Source organism: Amphibalanus amphitrite, unplaced genomic scaffold, assembly GCF_019059575.1.
Source record: "Amphibalanus amphitrite isolate SeventyFive unplaced genomic scaffold, NRLGWU_Aamphi_draft 000223F_arrow, whole genome shotgun sequence".
NCBI lineage: Eukaryota > Metazoa > Arthropoda > Thecostraca > Balanomorpha > Balanidae > Amphibalanus > Amphibalanus amphitrite.
In genome coordinates this window covers 700,270-722,483 of record NW_024881718.1, presented here as the reverse complement: position 1 = coordinate 722,483, position 22,214 = coordinate 700,270, and the positions used below count along the sequence as shown (strand labels likewise).

General features: G+C 47.9%; 1 protein-coding gene across 1 annotated transcript in view; it reads right to left on the bottom strand.

The window, feature by feature from the left end:
* LOC122385553 (locomotion-related protein Hikaru genki-like) overlaps positions 1-22,214 on the bottom strand; it is a gene marked incomplete at its 3' end in the record, with an annotated part of 234,824 nt that overhangs the window by 68,128 nt on the left and 144,482 nt on the right. The gene's annotated exons all lie outside the window — the stretch shown is intronic.

The window sequence follows — 22,214 nt, the reverse complement described above, 5'->3', positions numbered from 1 at the left end:
TAGGTAAAGGCAGGTAAAGGCTTCATAAAATATTATCTAAAATAACTCATAGATGTATTTCTGGATTTTCGGCAAGTCCAATTACATAATATAAAACTGGCGCTTTATGTTCTAACTGGTGTGTGAGTGACCGCTAACAGAAAATGCTGATCAACGAAGCCAATGGAATTAGATTATAAGTGAGCCTGAACCTTACTTACGGTTAATTCACATGATGGTGAAAACCCTGAACACGTAATTCACATGACGGTGAAAACCTTGAACACAATATTTCTTACGCGAGCTGTTGACTTTACTAATAAAATGACGTCTTCTTCTGAAGATGTAAAAATTTGATAATTGTTCTTTGTCTGAGAGGAATTTCTGAACTGTTCATCATCATTATTTATTATTTATTATTTTTATGGCTGTTTATAGTGACACAAAACAATTTATTTCCACTTCTTTGCTATCGACGTCATTAAAAACTCCAGTAAAATTTTTGATTGAAAGAGGCAATTGTGGCTCAGACGTCCTTGGGGATTTGAGTGAAGATCATTATTTGGAAAAATCAAAATAGATGAATGTTTTTCTTTCTTGGATGCCCACTAGTGTTTTGATGCATTGCATATCAAATTAGTTTGAGACTTGCTCAGAAGGCTGCTTCAAGCCTGGCATATCACACCCCAGAAAATATGCAAGGTAAGAAAGAAGCAAGAGTTTTGACTAACTACACCTTTTTAGGCGCAAATTAATCTAACTGAAGACCAAATTAAAACAAGTGAAATCCAATTTAAGACAAGTGAAGCCCATATTAAAACAGTTGAGATCCAAATTAATATTTGTGAAATGCATTTTAAAACAATTGAAATGCAGTTTAAAACGCTTGAAAGACCGCAGAATATACGAACTGCAGAAAGCTATTAGTGTCGCAAATGATTGCCAATGAGTGATCAATTTGCTTATGATTTCAAGAAGAAAAATGTAAAATCAAATACCAAATGACATCGTCTTTATTTGTATTCTTTCCAGGACGAAGACAAAAACCCTGACCGGGCAGGAGGTAATATCGCTGTGGGAAACAAATGCCATCGTATATTGGTACGGTACAAACATCAATGATCATGCTCAATACCAATAAATGTCGGTGTAATTCATTGACAACAAGTGCGCTGTTTACATTCTTACGGTAATTCATGGGCGATGCTGGCCCCCGGTGCGGCACATTGGAGCGGCCGCGGAAAACCTGGCACCGTGACCGCCTCCCCCGGCCGCACCCGGTAGTTCTCGTTCCATGCAATCCGATAATCATTGCACTACGAGTGCAGCGCTCACACGCCCATCGCCAAGTCCATGAGTGCCAGACACCCAGCGTCCAGCGAAGTGCCTTTGGACGTGATTGCAAGCGTGCATGCACATGATGGGTGTGATGCGAGGCATGGCGGCATCAATGTTGCGCTCGAGATATCGAAGCCGGTGCTCGGTCTGTGAGATCCCCGTCTCTGGCGTCATCATCTCCTGAGAGCTGGCTGTCATGCTGTTCTTCATCGCCGCCTTCATCGCCGACCAGCACTCCTCAATGGGGTTAAGGGGTGCGCTGTAGGGGGCGGTGCGGAGGACTTGGACGCCCTCAAACTCTCCGCTTGGATGGCCTCCAGGTCGGTGTGGGCTGGCGCGTTGTCGCACACCACCACGACATTCTCCATCGGCTCTGGACAGTGTCGAAGAGCTCGCCGGAGCCATTCGCAGCAGTCCTCCTTGCGGAACGATCCGCGCCGCCGCTCCCAGTACACCATGCCCGTTTGGCTTATGGCGCTGATGACATGGATGTTGTCGCCCTTACCTGTGGCGACCTTAACGCAGCACCGTTGGCCGCGGCGGGACCGTCCCTCTGAACGTCGGAGAAACAAATTTACATTTGTTTCGTCCATGTACAGGATCGTCTTGCCAGCACCAGTGGCTTCCATTACCTTTCGCACAAAGGTGGCTCTTCTGTCTTTATTTGTCGCACTGTTCATTGTTACCGGCTCGGGCAGGACCTTCTTAACCGTGTACATGCGACCACTCAGGTGCTTGTGAACAGTGTTAGTGGACAGCTGCACACCAGTCTCCTCGCGCAGTTTGTTCGCGATCTCCTTCAGAGTGAGCTGAGGGCTAGCTTCCACATAGCCCACTAAAGTGTCAATCATTGCCGCGTCCACCTTGCAGACCGTTGCGCCACCTCGCTTCCTTGGTGGCCCGTCACCGTCACCCTCGTCTCGCCGAATGTAGCCGTAGGCACTAGGCAGTCTTCACGGCAACTCCATTGGCAGCGGCGGCCTGCTTCCAGTCGCCGCCAGCTTTGAAGCAGTCTATACTCCGCTTCCGAGCATCACGTGGGACTCGGACGTAGTGCCCACGCCGGGTTCCTGGTTTGACTCCACGTCGATTCGGCGTGTTTGCCGGCGCTGGTTGGTCAACTTCCTGATCCGTGTCTTCTAAGACCTGAAAGTCACCCTCCATTAGGGTTGTTCAAAAAAACCGAATTTTGGAAAAGTATATAGGCTCATGGCTCATGTGGTGCGGTATTCTTTTCTGAGACCAATGATGCCCTTTTTTCTGAAAAGTATTAACTGTTAGGGGCTCCTCAAACGGCTCAAATAGGACCATGTTACGCCCGCCGACCGGCCTGTGTCAATAAGGGCGAGAACTCTACGCCGCGCGCCGGCGGCAGCGCCTTATCGGCACCGCGCGCCACGACATCTGCCGGGCGGCCGGCTGGGCGGTGGGAAGTTATAAGTGCGTGGTCTTATTGCACACGATCGGGGTGAGCTATCCCATGTTTTCGGGACGGAAAGTTTCAGTGCAGCATCGGTGCGTCTGCCACGGTGGTCTGTGTCGATGACATAGAAAATAACTCAAGCAGAGCTCAGAAAATACTGAATGATTCCGGGTAGTTGCCTCGAAACAATCCGTTTTAAGAATACAGCTGCCTTCTTAACGTACCGTATCACTTGTTAATTCTTCAAAAAGCAAACTCTGAGCAATAACACACCTCTTTGCATTGCTGTTGACAATTTACCTTAGTTTTTGACGGTGGCTCGCACCCCCAATATGCTGCCGCGCAACTTTATTCCAACGGCGAAACGGCAACTTCGCGAGAATCGAAAATTCACGATATACGTACAGCAGGGGCTGGCAATGCAGTATGCACCAGGGCTGTCTCATCCCTATCTCCGTAACGTGTCGTGTGCGACCAATGACGTCACGGCATTGCGGCGTTCTGATTGGGCGGCAGCTCTGAATCGCCCGACTGGTGGTCTCCGCTCGACAAGCGCACGTGCGCCGACTAGACATTTGTAGTGGCATTGACGGCAGAAAAAGTGAGGTAATGCAGAGCTCTGAATATACTTGAATAGAGTCTAAGCCGTTAGTAATACCTAAAAACGTCAAATAGGTTTCTTGTTCGTCTTGATTTGAGCTTTTATGTGATATAACTTTTACCTTAGTGTCGAGGTTGGCAGCTATGTGGGAGAGCCCTAAAGTTGGGTCATTTTCCATAGGATTGCATTACAGCCGTCCGACCCTTCGTACCAGTGACGTCACGGAAATCGCTGCTTCGGCCTAATGAGCATACCTTCTATATAGGGCCTTGAGTATGCACAAGGACAGAATATGGAGGATACCCGACAGTCATCGGCCCAAGTTTGGGGGTGGCTTTGACGAGCATAGGCGTCACCAATGTCATTATTCAGATACGTTGATGTCAGATGCTGGGGCAACATAATCGACGCCAGGTTTAACTTAGATTAGCGGGTCGAAAGAAAACATAACATGTCTGGGAGTGACAGGGTGGCCATCCTGACAGTGTGACGAAGTGAGACATGAGTAGAGACATTAGCCGGAGTACCTACTCATATATATCAAGCGCCGTTTTATCCAATCCTTCGAGCATAAGCGACGCCGGCAGTCCGGCCAGGGCGGCCGTGCCCACCGATGCCGATCAAGACCCGAATCCAGACCCGGCATAGAACACAGCTCTGCCCTGACGTGACACATTACCCCGGTGTGTCACTCATGACGGATAGACCAATGCAGGAGCCTTGCCAGCTCCTGTTGTACCTACTTCGTTAAATTTTCGATTCTCGCTAAGTTGCCGTTTCGTCGTTGGAATAGAGTTACGCGGCAGCATATTGGGGCTGCGAGCCATCGTCCAAAAGCAACTTAAATTGTCAACAGCAATGCAAAGAAGTCTGTTATTGCTCAGAGCTTGCTTTTTGAAGAATTAACAAGTGATACAGTACGTTAACCCTCGCCCGTAAACGGCGATCTGCCACCTTCGCCCATGCAGGGGGGGGGGGTTGGTGCGACCCCCCCTTGGCGTTTGAAAACGGAGCGTCGTAGAGCTTAGCGGAAAAGAGCAACGGATTGCTCTCGCCGAGATCTCGCGATTGGTGGTATATTTTTTGGTCCTAGGTCAACATTTGACCTACTTTTGACCGGTCAAAGGTCAAATTTTCGGAAAAATAGACTTTTTTCAACTTTCCGCGGCGATTGCGGCAAAACGGTAGGAGATATCGACTTGAAACCTTCACTATCGTGTTCCTTGATCAATTCTCTATCGTTTGGTATGTATTTCGTTTCCCTAGCTCTAAAAATGGCGCGTTGGGAGCGCCGGAAGTCGGCAAGGTCACAGTCGGCGGCAGAAATTCGAAAAATAAAAATTTAAATTTTTGAAATCTGATTGTATTTTTGGATTTGGAAGGTCCATTTGCTCCCTATAGAAGCTAATATTGCTGCATATTCCCATTGAGGTGACAAGAATTAGCAAAATAGTGGTTCGGGCGCTTTTCAAAAATAGTACCGGACGCTGTTCCTCTTGTGACGTCATAGCTCCGTGACCTGACCTGACCCGGTCAAGTTTCTTATACCATATGATAGCCAATACTTGCCCCAACATGCATGGGAAGTTTCATCACGATCCATCAACCGATGTCCGTACCACCGGCAGGAAACCTCAGGCGTTGGCACTCAGTTTGTGAAAATCCGGCCGGAGGCTGTTCCCTTTGTGACGTCATAACTCCGTGACCTGACATGACCCGGTCAAATTTTTTTAATCAAAAGATGCGCAAGGTTTGCCCCATAAGGTACCCAAAATTTGGCGGCGCTGCGCGCCGCCGTTTTTGCACTATTTCCGAAAAACCTCAGGGGGGGGTTGCACCAACCCCCCCCCCTACATGGGCGAGGGTTAAGAAGGCAGCTGTATTCTTGAAACGGATTGTTTCGAGGCAACTACCCGGAATCATTCAGTATTTTCTGAGGTCTGCTTGAGTTGTTTTCTATACCATCGACACAGACCACCGTGGCAGACGCACCGATGCTGCACTGAAACTTTCCGCCCCGAAAACATGGGATAGCTCACCCCGATCGTGTGCAATAAGACCACGCACTTATAACTTCCCACCGCCCAGCCGGCCGCCCGGCAGATGTCGTGGCGCGCGGTGCCGATAAGACGCTGCCGCCGCCGTGCGGCGTCGAATTCTCGCCCTTATTGACACCGGCCGGTCGGCGGGCGTAACATGGTCCTCTTTAAGCCGTTTGAGCAGCGCCTAGCAGTAATACTTTTCGGAAAAAAGGGTATCATTGGACTCAGAAAAGAATACCGCACCACATGAGCCATGAGCCCATATACTTTTCCAAAATTCGATTTTTTTGAACAACCCTACCCTCCATGATGCAATGCAATTGTATGGTACAGAAGTTATTGGTATTTACAGAAGAAATAAATATTACATAGACTATAAAGCCAACTTTTCACACCAATCTACTTCAAGTGAGTGAAATAAGCAGGACTCAAAGGAGCCGTCGTCTTCAGCTCAGAAAAAGATGTCAGTAAAATGAGTTTTTTTTCACGTGCAATTTAACCCTATTCCTGGCGGGGGGGGGGCCTCAGGAGCCCCCCCCCCCTGAGGTTTTTTGGTTATTTCTCCCAAACGCGTTGAGCTAGGAAGCTCAAATTTTCTGACTTTTCCTAAAAGGCTTCTACGCAACATGTCTGAAAATTTTGAGTTGATCTGACCTCAGGTCAGGTCACCAGAGGCGGTTTGGTGACCCTACCTCAGAAAAGTTTGCAATCACGCCAGAGCTAGAGTTTTTGACCGATCAATTTCTTCTCTTCAGGTGTTAGTTAGGGTACCAGTATGTGCAATTTGTATATCTCGGAATTTTGATATCGGTGACCTAAGGTCAGGTCAGTTTCGCGACCTCCCCATTATAAGTCAATGGGGGAAAAATCAACTCCCTGTTTTTACCACTAAAACGGGTCGGAATGGCCCCATATAACATACATGACTTCATATACGATCAACCTTCACTACCTTGAGGTCTGTTTTGCTGTTGGGCAGCTGTGAGGTCATGTGACGTCATCAAAGGTCACCAAAGGTTTTTGGCCAATAACTCCGTACAGGAACAAGATACAGACGCGTGGATGGTCTCATTGTGTTCAGCTCGTCAAGACGCATCGAATGATATACATGATGACCTCGAGGTCACGTGACCTGAGGTCAACCTTTGACCTTGACCTTTCGAGGTCAACATATATATCATTCGATGCGGATTGACGAGAGGATCACGATGCTGCCCTTAGTTTGTTCCTATCTTGACTAATTGGAAAGTTATTCGAGAAAAACTCTCCATATCCAGCGCCGCCATTTTGACTTTTTCGACCCCTGTGACGTCATCTTTGACCTGACCTGAAAATGACCTTGGTAAAAATTGTAGATCTTGACCGCGCGTATCCGATGCCGTTTACCGCTTGTCGCTATCTTGCTTCGTTCTCGAGATCTCAGGGGGGGCCGAATCGGCCCCCCCCCCGCCAGTTTCTTGTCCCGGCGGAGCCCGCCAGGAATAGGGTTAACTGTGCAAAACCATGCACCTTGTTTAACCCGCGCCCCAGTGGCGGTCTCAGCCAACTTCGCCCTAGTGAGGGGGGGCATATGTTACCACCCACCTCTAACTCAAAAACTAAGAGGGCTAGAAAGACGCGGTAAAAAGCAGTCGATAGCTCTCAATGCGTACGTTTGAAAGTATTTCGGTCATTTTTCACCTTAGAGCAATATTGGGGTCACCAGAGGTCATCAAAGGTCAAAATTTGCCAATTGTCATTATATTTTTCAGAAAACATGCCGCTATCTCTGGAACTATGGTAGCTAGAAAAACGCATGGAACAGCAAACGATAGCTTTTGAACTCTTCTTTTGAAAAGGTCATTATCAATATTGACCTCAGGTCAACGGTTTAGCCTCCAGAGGGCAAAAACTCCAAAAATAGCTGTTTTTACGAAAAGTGTTTTTCGACAATAACTTTCGACTACAAAAAGCCACGACATTTCTATTGCCAGAATCGTGTTCCTCTCGCCGAGACGCGTCGAATGAACTATAATTTGACCTTGAAAGGTCAACTTGAAAATTTGACCTCAGGTCAAGGTCATGACCTGACCGGAAAAGGTCATGTTGCATATCAGTCGATGCGTCTCAACAAGACAAACACAATGAGACCATCCCCAGCGTTCTATCTCGTTCCAATCGCGAGTTATTGGCAAAAAAACTGTTTGTAGCCTCAAGTGACCTCGGATGACCTGTCTAGAGGCTATCAGCAAAAATGACACCTTGGTCATCACGAGTGGACTAAATCATTGTGAGTCTGAAATATTTGGACTGTTCCGATGCGTACACACGGATCTAGAGGCATTTTCATTTTTCTCCATTGACTTGTAATGGTAAGGTCACGCCACTGACCTGACCTTAGGTCACGGATATAAAAAATCCGAGATATACAAATTGTAGGCGCCCATAACAGCATGCAATCCAACAAGTTTAAAACCTTTCTGACAAACACTGCAGGCTGGACATTATGGCAAACTTTTTTTTAGGCTTGGTCAGTTAACTTGACCTGGTGACCTGACCTGACATGACCTGGGGTCAAAAATTTCACACATTGTCCAAAATTGATGTACCAAAAGCTACCCCAAGCGGCGCGGCGCTACGCGCCGCGGTTTTTTATTCACACGCAAAAAACGCGACAGGGTGGTAACATATGCCCCCCCCCACTGGGGCGAAGGTTAAGTAAACCTCCGTTAGGCACATCAGTGCACCCACCTGCATAGACATAGGTTAAGGTATCATAGCTTCAACAATCGCCACATAGGTAAATGTTCAACACATCCAATAATGTTAAACTCATCAACTGTTTTAAATTGCATTTCAATTGTTTTAAAATGCATTTCACAAAGATTAATTTGGATCTCAACTGTTTTAATATGGGCTTCACTTGTCTTAAATTGGATTTCACTTGTTTTAATTTAGTCTTCAGTTAGAATAATTTGCGCCTAAAAAGGTGTAGACAATCACTGTTTGACAGTCCATCAACATCAACTTCAGTTTCATTTTCCATACCTAACATTGATAATGAAAAGCATCAGGGTCTGTTGTTCTGTCCCACAACCATGCTTCAGGATTTGGCAAATGGCATTAGATGTCTACACTGCTAGTGCTTCTATTCTGGTTCGTTGTTTATGTTTTCTGTTGATGTAGGTACAGTCCACAGCAGAAGTAATGTGTGGTTTCAGTCATGGGTATTTTCTGCTTCTGAAGCTTAGGAACGATTAACCAGACTACAATGAAACTTTGAATGCAGCTTATATGTATCGTCACCCTTGCAGCTGCAACTTTAGCTATTGACATCTTCTTTTCGATCACTCCGCATTAAACAATCGCCAGTCAAAGCCAACCGTTGAGCTTGGTAAAACCCTACATTACTTTAGCGGTGGGCTGTACCTACCTACCCATCTTTCTTAACCCCTTGCAAGGGCTTGTGTAGGCGTGCGATGCGCATCAGGCTTCAGGTCTTCGGCCTAAAGCCAGATACACAACCACTTAACCCGCGCGGGGCTGGGGTCTCCAGCCGAACGCGCGGGGCTGGGGGTGGGTAAATTTTACCCCCCCCCCCTGTTATCTCCCGAACTAATGGTCCGATTTGGAAAATTCAAACGCCAATCGAAAGATCTCATCACGAACAACTAAAAACATGTACTTAATTTAAAGTTTGAGCCTTAACCCTCTAATGCCCACACATAGTTCCACGGTTCCTAAAATTAGTACCTTGTGACATATGATTCATTTTGGGTCCCTTGTTCGAAATCTGGAGTCAAATATTTTTTCGCAGTTCAAATTTCGGAAATAAATTTTGTATCAAATATGATACATTAGGCATTCCACTTGGTAATTTTTAGTGGTATCAGACCACACAGGAGGAAGTGAAGACATAGATGAGAAAATATATATTATTAAAAATTTCAGTGATAAAAGTGGCAGTTAAAATGTGTAAAATGCCAACAAGACAACGTTTACTGTGCACTTTTTATCAGAACATTTTCTTAACATTTCATTGGCAGCCTTCTTGTATAAAAATGCCCTTTCAGTCGGTGCTTAGAGAACAACGCTTATCATAGGCATCTATTTACGAGTGCCTTCTATTCCTTCAATTTCCACGATACAGCGCGTTGCACTTGTGCAATTTTTTCATAATTCAGACATGTGGGCCATGCTTCTCAAACGTAGATGCGTTATGCATGCTTGATATAGAAATGAAGACATTACAGTTGGCTCGCGGTAAGTGGTTGAAGTGAAGCAGTTCTGATGCAAAATGCTGGACATCCTGCGTATCTACAAATTGCAACCGAGCTCCGCCGTAGGGTATTTTATTTCCGCCGTAGTGTATTTCGGTTGGGGTATTTCCTACCATACATCTGCCTGAGTTTGGGGTAATTACAATTTGTCGGCAACGTTAAAAAATGATGCACCTTTTTTCGCAGTATAGGTTATCTATCGCATGTGCATATTTTTGCCTTTTTGGTTGCGCCATGTTGCGCTTTTCCCTCGCCCGTATAGGGGGAGGCGTTGAGCGGACCCCATCGGTTTTTCGTGAGTAACTCGCGTAAAAACCGTCCGATCGCGACGAAACTTTCAATACCCCCGATTTTATCAATTTTACTCCTACCTTGAAAATTTCATGACCCTGACCCTAATGACTTTTGATCTGTGACCTATTTCTCGAGACCATGTTTGGCCCGAATCGCGATTCGGCGTATGTCGGCTCGCATTAGCCGCGCGTTTGCAGTCTTTACGTGGTTTCAAGCGTTGAAACATGTGATATGATGCTGGTCCCATGCATTAGGGTGGGTGTCACATGAAGGTCAGGTCAGCTCAATGACCTTTGATGGCCTCGGTTCACTTTTTCGAGTTTAACATGTTTCTAAGCTAGTTTTTGGAGCTGATTTCGAATTTAGCAACCATTTGAACATTACAGGGGGTGTAACGTAATTATCCGGACATCTTTCTTCCCGCTGTAGGTAATTAAAAAGCAAAACATTCTGGTACTTTTTATTTTGACTGAGCATGTAGCCACCTTTCATAAAAACACAGTGGCGAATGTTTTGTAGCATTTCAGCCAATGGATTCTCCAGCACACTGGCTTTGATGCGGACCAACGCCGTCTAAACCTGTGCCTGCGGTTGGGCGGTGCTTGTGGCGGGCGTCTCTTCAGTCACCTGCTGAACAGGAGCCCACAGGTTTTCGATTGAATTGGGATCGCGACTTTTTCCAAGTCATAAGCGTTAGCCCAGAATGATTGAAGGTTCTATCGGCATCACTTCCCGTTCTTTTAGGGACTTTTAAGTAGCGCGCCGCCCCGCATGAAGACAGCGTGGCTTGAATCAGGCATCAGTGCTCGTTCAGAAACCGAGCCCTCCTATACCATTTGGTTGAGCGCCTCCGACTGTTCATTGGCCAGTATGTTTCGCCGGTAAAACTTGACGCTGATGGCGGTATTATGTGACACTATGTCCTAATGGAGGATCGCTAGGCAGCTGAACATGCTCCAGTTCTGGATATTGTCCGGATGTTTGACGGCGGCGAAGGCCAGCAAGTTCGAGCGGCTGGCCGCCCATACATGGCCGATTTGACGGTTCGAAGGATAATACAGCTCGAACGGCTACCCATCCAACCAGACCACCTCACCCTTATCATTCTTCAACCAGTGGACGCGATCTGGCGTGAGGCGAAAGGTGGTGAACTGGTTGTTTCCCGTCAGTTTCGTTGTCTTTTTCAGTTTGAAGGGCACTAGAACCAAGTTAAAGGGCGGGTAGCGGTAAACCATGATATGGGATCTCTTATTATCTGACTTGGTAAGAATTCGAGTCAATTTGCGGATTGATTAGTGCCGTTTCCTTGCCGCTATCTTGATGACTCTCCTCACCACTTGACAAAGGACGGCTTTTGTGGTCGCGACCGCGCTGAGTCTGCCACCGAAGTCCCAGCTTATTACACCTCAGGCTCAGGCAGATGTGCAATTGGCTGCTGCTGATGTCCAGCTGCTGGCAGACCAGCTACTGGCTCATGATGACGTGGATGCCGCCATGCTATTTTACCACGAAAGGAGAGATTGTATCCCTTTCTCGCAACTGCCTTGGACGGAAACTATCATGTGAACCCGTCTGTGAATCGACTCCTACTCAGAGCAACAGTCACATGACAAGGTCAGGTCACTGCTGAGTTGAAAACCGATAGCAGAGGCACGAATTCATCCAATATTCCCACTTCTAACATCAGAAAGGATTAGGGAACTGTGCAAACAGATATGGCGAAAAAATAGATGCCTGGATAGTGGATAATTTCGTTACACCCTGTACTGACGTAGTTTTAGTGCCTTCGTAACATGTTACGAAGCTGTCAGAGAAAAAAGAGCGTTCTGTCCCTCCAACTTTTGCTTATTTGTAGAACTTCGTTGCTTAGCAAACCACTATGTTGTTCGCATTGAGGAGCTTTGAAATGTCTGTGTAATTCAAAATGTTAGTTCTGTTATTAAAAGAATTGATTCAGTGTTGCACATAATCTAACTTAACAACTGCGCATTGCAGGTTTGACAGCTTTTTGCCCCACCAGCATCCCTTCCCTGGAAAAGCTCCACCTTTGCCTATGGGGCAAAACATAAGGGACAAAAACATTACCTAAACTACCTTCATTACCTAAATGAAGTAAATGCCCAGATGATACAGCTCCCTGGTCAACATCACACAAATTTATTCACATACTTTGCAGATACATATTTACATTCATAGCAAATACTTTCGATTTGATTAAAAAACTAGGTGCTAGTAAGCTTGCATTTTTGTAGGTAAAACAATGAACATATATTTAATCATAAAAAACTTTCTCGTGGCGTTCATCACATACCTTCTTACCGAACAAGCACCTATCTACCATGAAATGATTCTAAATTTTGTCCGCAATCCACCTATATCTCAACTGACACATTGAAATTGAAATACCCTAACAAAACCTAGAACTGTACAAAAGAAGAATGCAATGCTACAAGAAATATGAAGTTCTGAAGTTATTCTCACATGCTGGAATGTTGAAACTCTACTTTTGCCGTCCATTTCCACGTTTGATTGAGCCATCATATAGAACTGTTTTCGCTCTTCAGTCATAAGCTTTTGCACAAATCTTGAATTTTTACAAATCATCTTGAACCATGCTCCAGTCTTTCCAACAAGGTACTATGGAACATCAAAGCAATTTTGATTTGTTACAACAGCTTCAGATCATGATAGGCTTGAAGTTTGTTACACCATTTGCCAGACAAACCTCTACAAAATGTGTATCAATTCCCAAACTAAGCAATTGATTATAACAGTATTTGCAGTTTCCACACAATGTTTCATAATATTATTCGATTTTTATATCAAGAAACCCAAATAATCCACAAGTTGTTATTGAAACACTCCCACTTCAAGAGTGAGAGTTCACAGCAATAACAATACAAGTTCAGAAGCAAATAAACATTGCGCCGACCTATCCGTGCTTCTATCCTCAGGAAACTGAAATCCTTCTCCTCCACGCCACAACCCCCTTCCGGGCTGGACAGGCAACTTTATCTCATGCGGGCTGCTCCCTTGGAGCGGCACCGCTGCTCCCGAGGGAGCGCACCCCGTAGCCGGGTGCAGTGAGTGCCTTGGGGCTGGGTGGCCTGTCCTCTGGACGGGCTCAGGCCTGGCGACTTACTAGGGTGCCTGCCCAGACCAATGTCTCCCCCTAAATCCTATCATCCTTCCGGCTCTGCAATGGTCTTGTCGACCGAAAGGGCCTAACCCAACAAAACAAACAAACAAACAAACATTGCGCCAGGTTTCGTATGAAACGCGCCATCATCCTGAAGTTTCTACCACAGACGGTAGTTCAACCGCAGCCGTAGTGCGAAAACCCCTGTCCACCTTACCCCACGGCGGAGCTCGGTTGCAATTTGTAAATACGCGTCCCCGACGCTCCCCGACGCTCACGCCGAAGGCGCCTCGCGCGGCGTCGCCTCCAAGTTCGGTGGGGCGCAATCTCTTACCGCCGGCGAGGGGACAATTGAGCTTCATGTTGCACAGTATTTGTTGATTTCCGTTATTGTCCGCAACAATTGTCTCAAGGGAGGGATGTGATGTCGTCTGATGTAAGATGATATGTGATGTGATGGAGATGTGATTCCGTCTACCCACTAACCCCTCCCCTCGCTGAATACAGCTCTGTTCCTGATAACTTTTCTATAATGCGCATTGTGATAATCGATAATCTGACTAATTCAGTGACTTAACCCGCGCGGGGCTGGGGTCTCCAGCCGAACGCGCGGGGCTGGGGGGGGGGTAAATTTTACCCCCCCCCCCTGTTATCTCCCGAACTAACGGTCCGATTTGGAAAATTCGAACGCCAATCGAAAGCTCTCATTACGAACTACTAAAAACATGTACTTAATTTAAAGTTTGAGGTCAAGGTCAAGGTCAGGTCAAGGGTACAAATTGCAAGTTTCTACAGTATCGGCCTTGCACCGTAGTTGCCGAAGAATGGAGTCATGGACTGAGACTGATCGCCCAAAACGTGTTCTTAGGCTACCAAGACAATATTCGTTGCATACAATATCATTCAGAGGTCAAAGTCAAGGTCAGGTCAGGTCAGGTCACCAAAAAACAAAATATAGAAAAGGGCATGTGCGACACATGTTTTATGGGTCATTTTACTCATAGAATTCAATAGGCACACTCAATTAGTGATATGGACCACCTCTGGATGAATTTCAGGTCGAGGTCAGGTCAAGGTCAGGTCAAGTGAGGTCAAATTTTGAAGTTGGTTGTTAAGGCCTAAAAAGGTGTCTATCTGATGCAGTTTTTCACGGCGAATCGAATGGTGCTATTTTTGTTTCCGTACGAGGTCTAGAACTTCCAAAAAAGTCATTTTTCAAAAATTTTGTGTGTCGTGACGTCATAACATTTTGAATAACTCCCACATTTTTGAACCGATTCTTCTAAAATTTGGTATGTAGGTGCACATAGACCACTTCTCTGACATATATTCCGGTTTTTTTTATAGACTCATAATTTTGGATTTTATAATGATTTTCCCAAAAAAGTCAGTTTTTTGAAAAAATTTAGGCCAAAATCCAAAATTTTCAAAAAACCGAGATAGCCATTTGATAGACAAAGTAAAATTACGTATAACCTTTTTTGTTACGTCTTGATTCCTTTGAAAATGAAGATGTTAGCGGCGTTTGAACTTTTGCCGTTTTTGAGGCGAAAATGACGAACATGACGTCACTAAAACGTCAATTTCTCAAAAATTTCCGACGGATTTCGCTCAAATTTTCAGGGAACGTGTCAAATTGATGTAAGAAAAGGTACTGAAAGTTTGGCGGCGCTGCGCGCCGCCGTTTTTGAGATATCGCAAAAATTCGCGAGGGGGGGTAAAATTTACCCCCCCCCCCCAGCCCCGCGCGGGTTAATAACGACAAAGACCACAGCAATTGGATGCAAAAATATTGCGTGTGTTCGTGTTTTAGATGCAACAAACGAAGGGCTTGTTATGCCGTACGAGCTAACGTGTAGTCACGGTTGTAGTTATCGAGCGTAATACCTGTACATTTACAATAACTGTACAGGTACAAGGCATTAAAAATACTTGTGTCATATATATACCGCATTGCGGCGGCGCCCAATACGTTAATGCGAACTCGATGCCTAAACACGAACGCTGGGCGCCGCCGTCTCCCCGCTATCATAAAAGATACCGAGGGGATGCCCAACCCTGCTTTCGGCATCCGGAAAATCGGGGAGAATTAACCGGGATCAGCGAGAATTATCGGGGATCACGTTCGGTATCGCGACAACGAGACATGCTGAAGATAGGCGCTCACCAATAATTCTCCGACGGATAATATCCGAGGGACAATATTTTCCGGATACCGAAAGCACCCCAGATATGATATCCCCTAGCGGCCCCGCGCGGGCCGGATCACGTGACCTGACTAGGTGACATGAAGCGAAATGAAGCAATGTCAGAACTTTGGTGCAATCTTCCATTGTCCAAACAGTGGTGCCAGAACCGCAAGCACGTAACGCCATGTCCAGAATGAATAAACCCATTAGAACCACGTATGCCCATCTTAAAGGATAGGCGGACTGAGTGTTAAATACTGCGATTTTTTCCCTGTTTGCAATCAAAACATGGCAAAAATCGATACGGATCTGGAAAAAGGACTAATCATGCTTCAATATGCCCCAAGTTTCATATTTGTATTCTCAATTTCAAGCAAAATATCTTAAATCGAAGTTGGGCCAAAACTGCCGTTTCCCCCATTGTTTACAATGGTGAAGGGAAAAGTGAAGGGAAAAGTCAAGCGCGCGTGACGTCACCGGCGCTTGACGCTACCAACGACTCTGACTGGGGGCCGACGACCACCAACGCGGCCACCGCGGCGACGCGGGAAGCCGACTAACGCGGCCGACGCGACGGCAGCGCAGGCCGAGCAGCCAGGCAGCGGCAGCCATTCTCCGGAGGCGGCGAGGGCGGGCAGCCCAAGTCCCCCGACAGCAGCGACCGGGACGGCGGCGGCCATCACACTGACATTTCAGCTCGGTGCTGTCGCTCCGATAGCTCAGTTTGACGTTGATGTGGCGATGACACCACACTACTCCAGACGCCATCGATTCACCACCGCCTCCTGCCATGGCACCCTGCCCTCCGGCGACACAAAGTACTCAGCCAACCTATCCCGCACGTCAAAAGCTCTCTGCGTGGCGTTGTTCGATCCCATGCGACCGATCTCGCTCATCAGTGTTCCAAAGCCTGCCTCACGCAACAGGCCGGGAGCCATGCGATCACCCGTATACAGATCAACATCCCCCGGTTCGATGTATCGCTTGTTATTCAACCGTCCATCCCTCCTGCGCAAGAAGCTGTGCAAAACGTACGTTGCTCTGACTATGGCGTCTACGGTCTCTAGATTGACGATTATTGGCTGCCTAAGTATGCGCCACCTGGTAACGAGTATCCCAAACGCGTTTTCAACCACGCGGCGGCTACGTGACAGACTGTAGCTGAAGATCACGCGCTTAAGACGCTCACGCGGTGTTCCCGTGCTCTTTCCTGGGTACGGTTGCATGATCAAGGCCATCTATAGAAGGTACAGTCACTCCCCCGCCGACCAATCAGAGACAGATCCTGAGTGACGTCACCCCTGATGCTCGCCAGGGGTACTCCATTCCTTTATAACGTAAAAATGACTAACTTCATTTGAAGATTGTTGGTGACACTCTACACATATCGCTCAGCCGTTGATGTCATTAGAAAGTCCAACCAATTTTCTAGCGATAAAAAAGAGCAGCAATATGCTAAGAAATGGCCGGTTTTAAAGATATAGACGATTTAAAAATCCTCTGCAGTTGCAGGAAAGCAACGTAAAAACGCATCGAGCTTATATTTTTACTATGAATAAATCATTTTTCATTAAGTTTTTAGATATGGTATCGATTTATTCAACAACTTTATTACGAATATTTTTATAACTTGGAACTTTATTTCAAAATAATATTGTCAAAAATGGCAACTGTTGGCAAGTAGCTTTGAAGCGATTGTGGCGCACCGCGCCATTTTTGTCCTGAGGCCCCCTTATGATGTCATCAAAAGTGGAGTGACATGGGCCTGCGCATGATGGTTTGCCGGAGCTGAAGGGCCTCGTCTCCTGCAAACACGTAGGGCAGGCCTCCTGCGGGTGGCGTCGGCAAGTTCAATTCCCCGGTCTCCATCCGCTGGCCAAAGCTCGAGCTACTGAGGATGGTGTTGTCGTGCTGGCTTCCGTAAGCTCCGACGTCTATATGCATGAAACAGTGGTTTGGATCCGCTTCAGCGAGAAGAACTGTACTGGACGTGCCCTTGTAGTTGTAGAACTGCAACCCAGACAGCTTAGGGCACTGAACAACGACATGTTTACCGTCAACTGTCCCTGACTGGTTGTTAGAAGGCCTTATCTGGGTATAATCATTTTCAATTTTTTTGGGGGCTGTCCACTTTTATGTATGTTTTCTCACTTTATTAGTAGGAAATATGCTCTGCAATATGGACAATCTAATAACTCTCCTTTTCACATACATACATACACAGACAATGCTCAAACACTCACAAAGACGACAAATCCAATTGTTCGTCATTAGCGCCCGATCCCCCCAGGTCGCCTGGCCGTTTTACTCCGCCCCCGGAGGTTCCTTCAACGGCTAAGGTGCTGCCGGAGCCGGAATCGGAGAGGGGCTGCGCCGCACATGACCCAGTGCCGTAGCGGCTGATATTCAATCATATTCAATTGTAGGCCACCTATTGTAAATGTTTTGCTTAATTTTCCTTCTCGTTGCATCATCAATAAAGTACTTGTTTTAACGTTTCATGTTTACATGAGCTAATGTAAACGAGCCAAAAAAAAACGTCCTTTGACCTGACCTGTGACGTCAACAGTGACACTTAGGTCAATGCAGTTTGAGCACATTGTAGTTTTCGGTGGGGCTATCGAATGCCGTTTCAATGATTTATAGTCGGAACGCAACTTTCCGAAATCTTACGGCGGGGGTGACAGGGCCTGAGGTCAGACGGAGCGCGGATTAACCCTCGCATGTGTGCGGCGTTTGCCAGCTTCTAATGTGTAGGGGGGGGGGGTCGGTTGGACCCCCCCCCCCTTGCCGTTTGGCCCCTGATCGAGCTAGAGCTTCGCGGAAAAAACGAGCGTGTTGCCCGTCACGAGAGGAAGCCGATGATACCCAATTTTAAGGTCCTAGCTCATCAAAGCTAAAAAAAGTGCAATAAAATATATTCCTGCCCGGGGCCGGGATGATTCAATAAATGTCGCCGAGTTTTTTTTTTTAGCGAAAACTCCGAGGGCCGTTAGTAGATGTGGCAAAATGTGGACCCGGGGACCCGGTCCAAAGAACCAGTCTGGACCCATATGGGTCCAGACCGGTTCCTGGAAATTTTCTGACGGGTCCAACCGGGTCCTACCATGAACTATACATATTGCACACTACACATTATTGCAAAATATGAAGTGAATGAAGTGAATGTTTCTTGGCACACAGTAGCTCTTGAGTATTCCCAGTGGGTAATAGGCTGTTTTACATGATGCAACTAATGATACCTACAAGTAGTTTGAATTAATTGACTTTTGGGGAACGGGTCCAACTGGTTCCGGTTCCAACTAAGACCGGGTCCGACTGGTTCCAGAGATGTCCAGCCGGGTCTGGTTCGAGTCTGGTTCCCAAAATTTTCATCTTTTGCCACCTCTAGCCGTTAGGCCCGAGGTGATTTTGCTAAAAAAAGCGAGGTGACATTTATTGAATTCCCGGCCTTAGGGCTGGAAGGTGTTTCCCAATCCCATACCTGCCAAAAGCTCACAACTATATGATAGTGACGTCAGCAGCCGTGTGGTTCAACATGTTGAACCACACCCCTTGAACCACACGGCTGGTAATTACGAGCGAGCGAGCGCAGCGAGCGAAGTGAGTCTTTTCAATATAACGGAAAAATCTCAGTATGAGCGGCCCGGCCCGGCCCGGCCCGGCCCGGCCCGGCCCGGCCCGGCCCGGCCTGTAACGCTTTTGAGAGGCTTATATCTCAGCAACCGCTGGACCGAATGGCCTGCGGTCTTTTTTGCTGGGTAGCCCCATCCCTTCTACCCCGTAATTGACTACTTTTGATACATCTCAGTGACCGCCGTGGCACGTGCCACGTGAAAAGTCAAGGGTGTTCAAGCAGTTTTGGAAAAGTAATGATTTTGAGAGGCCCATATCTCAGCAGCGGCTTGAGCGATTGTCTTGCGGTCATTTTTATAGGATAGCTGCATCCTTTCTACCAAAGGTCGGATACTCTTCATCTATGTGAGTAACCCCCACTGCACGTGCAAAATACAACAATAAGAGGTGCCAAATTTGTTCCCATTTCAGTAACTCGGTAATTACTGGGGCGATTTCGCTGAAACTTGGCATACAGGTAGGCAGCCACCAGACAATGCATTCCCATGTGTTGCGGTTAGGGTGCTACTGCACGTGCGCACGTGCAGGGGGCGTTTCCAGATCTCGAGAACGGCTGGGCCGATTGCGCTCAAATTTGGTGCACGGTTGGGGACCGGTTAGTAGGGTGCCGTGCAAAAGTCATTTTGGACCCCGTTTGCACGTGCGCACGTGCAGGATGCCGCTTCCAGATCTCAGGAACGGCTGGGCCGATTGCGTTCAAATTTGGCACACCCAGGGGGATGTCGTCCCGGTTCTCCCCATGTATTATTCGCCAATCAGCTTAACACTACCAGTGACGTCACTGGTGGACTGCCAATCGGGGCCGGCCGGCCGGCCGGCCCGTGGAAGGCCAAACGCAGACGTTTTCAGAAAAGCGTAAGCCGTATATATACAGTCGTGGATGGAGTTTTGCTGTAATTCGGCTATCCGAGAGTGCGTCATGGTACCAGGACCCGGATAAAGGTCATAGTGAACCGGCATCTGATAAAACCCGCTCACGGCTTAGCAGCCGACTTCGACCCTTCGCCCTCGTAAAGCACAAAGGCTTGCCGGTCATCAATCCACCTGCATCTCCTCATCTGCTTACTGCCTATATCGACCAGTTACTGCAGCCGTTTTGGAGCGGCTCACACCATTGAGTGCGCGTGGCCGACTGCCGCCCCGATGCATGGCGCTGGCCCCCGGCACCGACACCGGCGCGGCGAAGCTGACCCATGAGGGGGGGGGGGCTGCTAATTAGTTGAGCCGGAATTGGGATAGAAGCCGGTATGGGATTGGGATAGCAACTCAGCGAGACTAAGGGATTGTGTTGTGCCTTCGGTAGGCCCCAAAAATCACCGGTGTAGTGCCCTCAGGGCCGCCGGTTATGAAGCCTTTGGAGGCACTGGTGTGGGCACTCACAGGTTGAGGTACCGGTGTGAGGCCCTCAGAGGCATTGGTGCGGGGCCCCCGAGGTGCCGCTGTAGCCTGTAGGCCCTCTGAGGTGCTAGTGTGTGGCCCTCAGAGGCGCCGGTGAGGGTCCTCACAGTTGCCATTGTGGGCCCTCAGAGACACTGCAGTGTGGGGTTATTACAATCGGGTGTGGGTCACTTAGAGCTGCTTGCTCGAACCCTTTATAAGCCGACAGGGGCTCTCAGAGACCGACAAGGGGCCCTCAAGAGGTCTGCGGTGTCTTCAGTAGCCCTGTGGAGTCCTCAGAGACCAGCAAGGTACTCTCAGACGCCGGTGGGGGCCCTCAGAGTCGTCGGTGTGGGGCCCTCTAAAGTCACCGGTGAGTGGCCACTGGCCGTCCGATGCGAAGGTCCCGTCTGGGGCCGTCAGAGGCTCCGGCGTTGAGCCCTCAGAGCCGCCCATATATGGCCTTAAGAAGCACTGGTTTGGGCCTTTAGGACTTCATTCAGGGGTGCCGGTTGAACTCAGAGGTGGCAGTGTGGGGCCCTCAGCTGGGCACCGGTTTGGGGCTTTCACAGCCGCCGGTGAGGGCCCTCGCAGGCGCCGTTGTGGGGGCCTTCAACCATTGGTTTATGGGGTCATCACAGGCGTGTGTGGAACCCTTAGAGCTGCTGGTCCCTGATAGGCCGGTAAGGGCCCTCAGAGGTCGCCAATGGGCCCTGAGAGGCCGGCAAGGGGCCCTCAAATGCCGACAAGGGACAATAAAAAGCCGGTGTGTGACTCTTATGGAGAGAAGTGTGGCTATTCGGAGCACATAAGGTGTTCTTTCGAGCCCTGTGGGGCCCTTCTGAGTCGAAAATGCCAGCGTGGACCCTCAGCCGCCAATTGGCGTCGCAGGGCCCCTCGGGCCCGAGAGGCCCCCTGATCCGATGGGGGCACGTGCCCCCTGCCCCCCCCCCCCTCCGGGTGCAGATAGAGAATGCAATCGGCGGTGCGGGACACAACAACTGCAATCGTTCCTTCTCCCGTCGCGAGGTCGCCCATCCGACCCATATCCCCAGATTGTCAACCCTGGGGCTCGGGTCGGCAATGTATCGGCAAGGAAATCAGCTTTAGGTGGGTAAAAAAGTTATTAAGAGTCATTAGTTGTCGTTACGTTCAATAATAACAACGATAAAGTGCCAAATGTACCCGACATACGGCTTGGAGCCGGGCGCCGCGCGGTCTCCACCAGTGACGTCACGCTAATGCTTAGCGACCGGTCCATTGGAAATTGCGGGATGATTCTACCTCTCTTATACGGCCTTGGGCACACCGCTAGCGACCGGTTAGAAGGATGCTTTGCACAAGCCCGTTGGAAGCACCCTCTCGCCCTTCCGCACGTGTAGGGCTCACTATCTCGCTCGCTCGTTCTTCGCCCAAAAGGCGTTTTACTGGTATTAAAGTATTGCATTAAACTTTGAAAAGTGTGGTACAGTGCACGTGCTGTTTAAATGCCTGGATGTCTCGATTTAATCATGCGATGTAGCAGGTATGGGAAGTGTAATAACCGAGCCAAGAGTACGGCCTTTTCGTCGAAGCGAAATGCTGCAGAAAATGTTTGAAGTTCCTCCTTTGAGGAAAAAAGAATATAACAACCACAAAAACACACACAAATAAAACACATGCTCCGCCTACACACAGAAAAATATTGACACCGTTAGCGGTGTAATTGCACAGTACATATCTGAGCACTTGAGGAAAGTTAATTTAGTCCCTTCTCCGCTTAAATTACTCGCGCTTCTAAATGAACACCAGGAAGAAGGTAATAGAACACTGTTAGGAGGGTTGGGTGTTTTAATACATGTAGCAAAAAAAAGGGTTGGGTGTTTTAATACATGTAGCAAAACACCCAACCCTCCTAACAGTGTTCTATTACCTCCTTCCTGGTGTTCATTTAGAAG